At 34.0% G+C, this 9,221-nt stretch overlaps 1 long non-coding RNA gene across 1 annotated transcript in view; it reads left to right on the forward strand.

Annotated features, from left to right (window-relative positions):
- The window catches only part of LOC105510165, an 18,337-nt gene extending 9,452 nt beyond the window's left edge, over positions 1–8,885 (forward strand). The window contains exons 2-3 of the long non-coding RNA XR_001001532.1: positions 8,275–8,399; positions 8,620–8,885. This is a non-coding gene — a long non-coding RNA (uncharacterized LOC105510165). The remainder of the gene's footprint in view (positions 1–8,274; positions 8,400–8,619) is intronic.
- The last annotated feature ends 336 nt before the right edge of the window (positions 8,886–9,221 follow it).

A 9,221-nucleotide genomic window follows, 5' to 3' on the forward strand; every position in this document is an offset into this window, starting at 1 on the left:
CTCGATCTCCTGACCTCGTGATCCGCCCGTCTCGGCCTCCCAAAGTGCTGGGATTACAGGCTTGAGCCACCGCGCCCGGCCCAGACAGACTATTAACAAATTTAAGGATATATCCCTAATTATATATGTGGAAATTATAAAAATTTACAAAGGAAAAGAGCATAAAACATTCAAAAAACAAAAATCTAAAAACAAGAAACAGATTTTATAAAAAGCAACACTGAATGCAAGATGATAATAGAGTAATAATTTCAAAGTATTAAGAAAAATAACCATAAAATGTAAAGTATTATATTTAGCCAAAGAGTCCTTTGAATATGAGGGCATGACAAATAATCTAGGTAGACCGAGGCTCAGATAAATGGCTTTAGAAAGACCCACACTTAAAACAGTTCTGAATAAACTACCTAAATAAAGGAGAGAAAAGTCCAAATGTTGCAAAAGAGGAATGAAGTAAGATGATGAAATCTTTTGTAATCAGAAAATACAGGACAAATTAAAATATCAAAATTTTATAAATAGGCCCAAATATGTAAATAATTAAAATGTATTTTAGACAATTATTAAACAGAAATTGGCAGGTTGAATTTTTTCAATACTGGCATCTGTTGCCTAAAACAGAAATTCTAAAGAAAAGAAGGTTGAAAAAGAATGGAAAAATGTATCAGGCAAAATCTAAACAAAGATTATATAGATATTTTAATATGATTTAAACAAGATTACTAGAAAAAAATTATTAGTGATAAGAGCTATTTCATGGTGATTAAAAGTTTTCATACACCAAAACCATTTAGCAATTTTTAAAACTTTATTGCTCTAATATTCTCAAAATATACAAAGAAAAAGTGATAAAACTGCTAAAAATTTTTTATTAAATCACCATTATAGTAGGGAATTTCAACATACCTCTCTACTTGATAGGTCAAATAAAGGAAGATTATCCAAAATAAAGATAATATGTACAACACAAAAAATTTGACTTAATGGACATATGTAGTGTCTTCATTAACTTTATAATGTACATTTTCAAGCTTATATAAAATATTTTCAAAATTACCAGTAATAGACTAATAATTTCAAAGCGTTCAGAAAAATAACTATAAAATTTAGAGTATTATATTTAGCCAAAGAGTCTTTTGAACATGAGGGCATGACACTCCCTAATTATATATGTGGAAATTATAAAAATTTACAAAGGAAATTTGTAGATTTCCTAGGCACACATGAAAACCCTCAACAAATTTCAAACTGTATCATACACACCTTGGTTTCTGATCATAGTTGATATATGTTAAATATAAACAAAAAATTCCCACAATTTGAAAATTCAGAAATGCATTGTGCTTAGTTAATAAGTTAAAAAAGAAATGATAATAAAAAATATGTCTTATGTAAGTTTTTATATTTTTATTTTTTAATTGTAAATTGACAAATTATAGTTGTGTGTATCTATGGGGTACAAAATGATGTTATTATTTTGAATACCATGTGCAATAATTAAATCAATCTAATTAACATGTATCTATCACCTGAAGTAGAGTCATGCACCACATAGTGATGTTTAGGTCAATAAAGGACCAAATATATGATGATGGTCCCATAAGATTATAATACTGTATTTTTTCTGTACCTTTTCTATGTTAAGATATGCTTAGATACACAAATACTTACCATTGTGTTACAGTTGCCTTCAGTAATCAGTACAGTAGCACGATGCACAGGTGTGTCGCCTGGGAACAATAGGCTGTATCATATAGCCTGGGTATGTAGTGGACTATACCTCTTAGATTTGTGTAAGTGCACTTTATGATGTTCATACGATATAATTGCCTAACCATGCATTTCTCAGAATATATCCCCATCTTCATGAATTTCTTACGTTAGCATTTTGTAATCATTCACCTCCTTGGTTAAATTTATTTTTCTAAGTATTTTTTAAAGCTATTGTAAATGGAATTGTTCTCTTGATTTCTTTTTCAGAAAGTTCATCATTAGTGTATGGAAATGCTATTTGTTTTACTGTTGATTTTGAATCCTGCAATTTTACTGTCTTTGTTTATCAGTTCTATCAGTTTTCTGGGGGTTTTGGGGTAGAATCTTTAGGGTTTTCTATACAAAAGATCATATCAACAAACAGTGACACTTTCACATCTTTCTTTCCTATTTAGATGCATTTTACTTTTATCTCTTAACTAACTGCTTTGGCAAGGACTTTCAATACTTTGCTGAGTAGAAGTGGCAAGAAGGAGTGGGAATGTTTGTCTTGTTCCAGAACTTAGAAGAAAAGGTTTCAATTTTTCACCATTGGGTACAATGTTCGCTGTGAACCTACCCCACATGGTTTTTATTGTGTTAAATTGCATTCCTCTTCTACATTATTTATTGAGAGTTTTTGTCATAAAACGGCATTGGATATTTTCAAATGCTTTTCTGCATCTAATGAGATGATCACATGGTATTTGTCCTTTGTTCTGTTAATGTGATGCATCACATTTACTGATTTGCCTATGTTGAACTATGCTTACATCCCAGGGATAAATCTCCTTTGATCATGGTGAATGATCATTTCAACGTGTTGTTGAATTTGGTTTGCTAGTATTTTGTTGAGGATTTTTGCATCTGTTTCATAGTAAAATGTTTAATGATTCAGAATTGAATGACAATGAAAATAATTGATAATGTATTAACAATTGATAACATATGATAATGATAATCAAAACCTTAGGGTACAGCAAAAATAGTAATTCAAGATGTAAACACCTGTGTTGGAAAATAATGACACCTCAAATTAATAAGCTAATTGTTTGTTATTTCAACGAACAAAACAATAAGCCAAAAATAATAAATAAAATGGAAGAGATAATAAAAATACTAATGGAAGTTAACAATATAGGAAACAAACATATAACACAGGATGTCGGCAAAGCCAAAGTTGATTTGTCGAAAACAAAAAACTTGAGAAGCCTCTGAAAACTAACAAGAAAATGAAAGAAACCACAAGTGAAAAATACTGTGACTGAAAAACGGGAGAATCTGCAAAAAAGTACTTGAGATAAAGAGATTAAATGACATGCCCATGTTCATAGCAGCACTACCCAAAATAGCTAAAACACAGAAGTAACCCAAGGCCCATCAACAGATGAAAGCATAAACAAAATGTGGGATATACATACAATAAATTATTCAGCCTTAAAAAGGAAAGAAGTTCTGACCTATGCTCCAACATTGATGAACCTCAAGGACATTATGCTAAATGAAATAAGCCAGTCACAAAAAGACCAATATTATATGATTCCACTTACATGACATACTTATAAAAAGTCAAAATCACAGAAACAGAAAGTATAATGGTGGTTGCCAGTGGCTGAGGGAGAGGAGAATAGGCACTTATTGTTTCATGGGTATAGAGTTTCTGTTTTACAAGATGAAAAGAATTATGGAGATGGACGGTGGTAATGTTTGCACAGCATTATAAATGTATTTAATACTGCTAAGCTGTACACTTAAAACGATTAAGATGGTAAATTTTATGTTATGTGTATTTTGCCACAATAAAAAAATTAGGAAAAAATGTAAGTCATAATAAAATCAAACTAGCAACAACAGCTCGCCAGTAATTTTGAAAACTTAGATGAAGTGAATAAACTCTTATAAAAAAAGTAACAAACTAGAACAACTCAAAAAGACATTAAAACATTAAACAGCCTTACAACTGTTAAATAAATTAAAACTGTGCCTTAATATCTTCCCACAATTAAAATATTTGACTATTAATATTTTTCTAAACTTTTAAGAAATAAACAATTTTGAGTTTTTCAAATACTTGCAACAAATAGAAAAGGGGGCATGTTCCCCAGCTTATTTATGAGTTCAGAATAGCCCAAATACTAAAACCAGAAAGCAAAAATTTCATGTCATTCCATTTTTAATATGAATGCAAATAGTTTTTAAAATATTTAAAAAGTCCAAGTAACCTAAAAACATATTTAAAAGAAAATACACTTTGACCAAACCGATTTTATCCCAGGTATGCAATAATGATTTAATACTTTGAAAATTAAGAAATATAATTTACCACATTGAGAGATTAATAGGAATACATATATAACTTTTTAGTTAATACAGGAAAATCATTTGACAAAACTCAACATCCACTCATAATAAATTATCATTAAATTAGTAGTAAACAAAAACTTTCTTATCTTATGAAGAATATGTGTTTTAAAATCTAGGTAAAATATGATCCTATATTTGTAGATTGTAGAATAATTCCAATTCCCACTCATATTCCAGCTTGTACTGGAAATCATAGACAGCAAAATAAATCAAGAAAGAAATTAGACTCATAAGGATTTGTAAAGGATGTAATTTTTTAAGTGGACAACCTGGAAGAATCTATGGAAAAATGACAAGAATGGGAGTATTTAGCAAAGTGTCTGGATATGTAATAACATCAATCGATAATGCGTCAAGAAACAACTGGAAAATATAAACACAGAACACCATTGACAATGGTATCAGAGAATAGCTAAGACTGTATTTAACAAAAGACATGCAAGATTCTATAAGGATAATTTTTAAATTGTATTAGATATTTTAATAGAAGTAAAGAAATGGAGAAATTGATAGATTAGAACAGAAAATAAACAAAATAGGCCAGGCGCAGTGGCTCAAGCCTATAATCCCAGCACTTTGGGAAGCCAAAGTTGGGTGGATCACCTGAGGTCAGGAGTTTGAGATCAACCTGGCCAACATGGTGAAACCTCATCTCTACTAAAAATACAAAAATTAACCCAGCATGGTGGTGGGTGCCTATAATCCCAGCTACTTGGGAGGCTGAGGCAGGAGAATCACCTGAACCCAGGAGGCAGAGGTTGCAGTGAGCCAAGATCACACCACTCCACTCCAGCCTGAGTGACAGAGCGAGAATCCATCTTAAAATATATATATTCTTCAAAATATTATTTAAGGAAAGTGAAAAAAATTTACAAATTGGGAGAAGATATTTCTATTATTCAGCTCCAACAATTATATATAGAAAATAAGACTTTCAAATCAATAGAAAAAGTACAAATTATCAGTTAGAAAAATAGACAAATGTACAAATGGGTATTTCACAGAAGAAATGCATGGCTAAAAATCACAAGATGTATTTAATTATAGAAATGAATACTAAGACCACTATGAGATACCATTTTATAGTTAATTAACTAGCAAAATACGTACAAGTCTAGCAAAATCAAGTATTAAAAAAGACGTGAATTCATAGGATCACATTGCAACTGAGACTGATGCAATAAATTGCATAAATGGTTGTCCATCAGTTGTTTTTCAAAGTGCAACTACTTTAAACAACAGTTTGGTAATATTTCCTAAATTTGATCATTTATACAAGCTATAACCCAGCAATTCCACTCCTAATTAAATACCCAAAAGAAATTTATGGGCCGGGCACGGTGGCTCATGCCTGTAATCCCAGCACTTTGGGAGGCCGAGGTGGGCGGATCACCTGAGGTCAGGAGTTCAAGACCAGCCTGACCAACATGGAGAAACCCTATCTCTACTAAAAATACAAAATTAGGCGGGCGTGGTGGCTTATACCTGTAATCCCAACTACTAGGGAGGCCGAGGCAGGAGAATCGCTTGACCTGGGAGGCAGAGGTTGCGGAGAGCTGAGATCGCACCATTGCACTCCAGCCTGGGGAACAAGAGTGAAAGCCCGTCTCAAAAAAAAAAAAAAAGAAAGAAAGAAAGAAATTTATGAGCATATACAATAGGAAATTGATACAAAAACGTTCAAATTTGTCACTGTTCATTTTAGCAAAAACAGTTGAAACTACCCGAATGCTCATCAATGGGAGAAAGAATGAACCAAGTATAAAAGGGTGAAATGATCACATATTATAAACAGAGGAAGTGAATAAGCTATAATTTGTGAAAATAGAGATAAATCTTAGCAATTTAATGTTAAATGGGAAAGTTAGCCCCCAAAAGATTACATAAATCTACATATCATTTTTATAGTCTAAAATAACCAAAATCAAAATAGACTTTCTAGGACTACAGAGGTGAAATAAAGCCATTTTATTTTATTTTGCTTTATTTTATTAAAATAAAGCAAAAACATGATGCATACAAAATTCAGGATAAGACTTGCCTCAGATGGAAGAAACCAGAAAAAGTGAAGGGGTGGAGGTACCCATATGGTTAGATTGGGGTTATTACCAATGGCTGAGCTTTTATTTGCTTTTATTTGCATTGATGGTTTTGTGAGTGCTCGTTATATTATTAAAAATAACTAAATAAATCCCCATGATGAAACTGAGTGATGTACTAAGGATAGGATTGATCCAATTCTGCAGACCTAAGGTCCACTGAGAGTTTAAAAATAGGAAAAATATTAAAATGCAATTTGGTGGAGATATTTTCAGATGTGAAGTCACTTAGGAGTAAGGGAAAAGTCGCAAAAGAAAAAGTAAAATGGAATGAAATAAATAAGCAGGAAGTAAAGAAATAAATAATAGATGGGAAGGGACTTTCACCACCATCTTTTGAGTCGCACGTCCAGATGTTTGCTGATCGACATACCACTGAGCCATTCTCGCCTTTGGTGATAAAGGCAGTTAGTGTGAAAACGCGCTGTTCTATTATAAAGAGATATTGCTAGGTTGAACTCTTCTTTCTAGGGCAGCTTCTACTAGAAGGCAGTTGCTAAATGTTTCTAGAGGGAACCAGCTGTGGGAAAACTATTAATTAGCCTCAGTCATTATATGCGGATTAAATTGGCTAACTCAATATAGAAAGCAGATACGAGGAGTTGGGGTGAGGGGTGATGTTCTTTTGATACGGTAAGAAAAGCATACAAGGTTTTATTATTCCCAGTGGAGCAGAAAGAGGATTTTTTCACTCAGAAAAAGCTGAATGTAGCTCCAAACTAAAGAAATAAGACAGGATAGGCTGGGCGCGGTGTTTCCCACCTGTAATCCCAGAACTTTGGAAGGCCGAGGTGAGTGGATCACCTGAGGTCAGAAGTTCGAGACCAGCCTGACCAACATGGAGAAACCCCATCTCTACTAAAATATACAAAATTAGCCAGGTGTGGTGGTGCATGCCTGTAATCCCAGCTACTCAAGAGGCTGAGGCAGGAGAATCACTTGAACCCAGGAGGCGGAAGTTGCAGTGAGCCAAGATCGTGCCATTGCACTCCAGCCGGGGCAACAAAGCAAGACTCCATCTCAAAAAAGAGAGAGAGAGAAATAAACAGAATATTCCTCGATTTGGGGAAGGAACAGACTATCCCTGAAGGAGGAAGTAAACTGTCAGCTGAGAAATGCTTTGAGTCTTTAGAAGCCCAAACTCACAAAGCTGAGGTTCAGAAATGGGTAGAACGTAAATAACCAAAATAAAGTTTGGTGTGAGTTCCAAAACATAAGTTGATATTTATAATAATTACAGTAAATATTAGTCAGAAATTACACATAAATATATCACGTAATTTTTTTCATGTAAAAAAAATCTAAACTATATCAAACCTTCCCATCACTAAAACTAAAAGGAGTGATCTTGAACCCCTAGGTGTCCAAGGGTCTGGCAGTGCCTACTGCAAGCATGTTTTTTATTTGAAGTCCCATTTTTAATCTTAAAATTTCAGACCAATTTTGGATTCCTCTAGGTATATATTCAGGTTTTTTTTCAATAGTAAAACATTTAAAATGACTTACTAATAAGCAAAAATGAATCGTTCGTGTATACCACGCTAAGTCTATGGTCTTACATTCACTGGTTTATCAACACATATTCTGTCTTGAGAAGAATCACTATAATTAACTTTTTCTGATTTAACTTTTGCCTGAATGTGATTTATTATTTAGTAAAAATATGTTATTTCAGATGTGTACTTGGAAATTTAGAAACATAATTCTCAGAAGGCTGAAAAGAAATGAAATAAGTGCCCAAATTCAGAAACGGGCCCTTCTGTTTGCTTTTGGTACCCACTCATTTTCACACCTGTAAAATGTGGATACGAATACCTACCCTTGACAGAGACTTAGTTAGCTGTTCACCAAACCCCTTCCCCTCTTTCTGGGAGTAGACTACATTTCCCAGCTTCCCCTGCAGTTGGGTGTGGCCACGTTCCTGAGTTTTGACCAAAGCCACAGGAAGAAGAAAGGATGACTCACGCAGGATGGGACATAAAACAAAAATTTTAAGAAAGGCAGAAGATATTCCTCTTTCTCTCTCTTCCCTTTTCGACAATCTTTTTTCCACACCTAGGGCCACCTTGCAAGCCACGTGTTAACACTTAGTGATCCTCATCAGCCAAGTCCCTAATGCATGGAAAAGAACCTCCTGACCCCAGTCCCCACACACTGGACTTTTCCTTTGCAAGAAATAAGGATGTATTGTATTAAGCCACCATGTTCTTCTATTATAGAAGATTAAGCAGTGCTTAAATTAATATACACCTCCCCCCCCAAAAAAAAACATAGTCAGGAATGAGATAACTCACATAAAGTAATTAGCATCTAATGTCACGGAATGTGGATTTCTGTCAATGTGAGGCCATGGGACCCTGGAACAGTGTTGCCATTTCCTATCAATCTATTTCTTAAATTACAGGGTAAAGTTAACTGTAAATAACAAAGTCATGGAGTCAAGCTGTCACAATTGGCCACCACGTTCCTAAGGCATTTGAATTGTATGTATGGACAGGAAAAAGCAGGAAGGAGTGGAGACAGAAGAGGGGGAGAATGTAACCTGAGTTGGAAGGTGTAATATTTAAACGCATTTGCAAACCTGGTTTGGGCCAAAAGGGGTAGAAGAAAGAGAAGAATCATTTGCTGATATCTATATGGCAATTGGAGGACTACAGAATTCACAATTCACATCTGTTGTCTTATTTCTTTCTCATAATCCCAAAGATCGTTCTAAAGGTACACATTATTGTCTCCATTCACGATTAAGAATTGATGCTCCGAGAAGAAAGATCTCACAGTGTGTAGGCAACAGACCTGGGATTGAAACCTGTTTTGGTGGGTGTTAATGTCCTTGTTCTTTCTGATGTAAGCATGTAACCTTTCCACATCTCTGATTCTATGCTCAAGATGGGCCAAGCCATGCTGCTTGTAAGACAGGGCGCCTGTGATGACACAAGTCATTAATGCAAGTGTTAAGTGCCATGCAAGCACAGAGGCCACTTAAAATGGGCTTTCGGAAATGAC

The sequence above is a fragment of the Colobus angolensis genome, unplaced genomic scaffold, assembly GCF_000951035.1.
Source record: "Colobus angolensis palliatus isolate OR3802 unplaced genomic scaffold, Cang.pa_1.0 Scaffold184, whole genome shotgun sequence".
Taxonomy (NCBI): Eukaryota; Metazoa; Chordata; class Mammalia; order Primates; family Cercopithecidae; genus Colobus; species Colobus angolensis.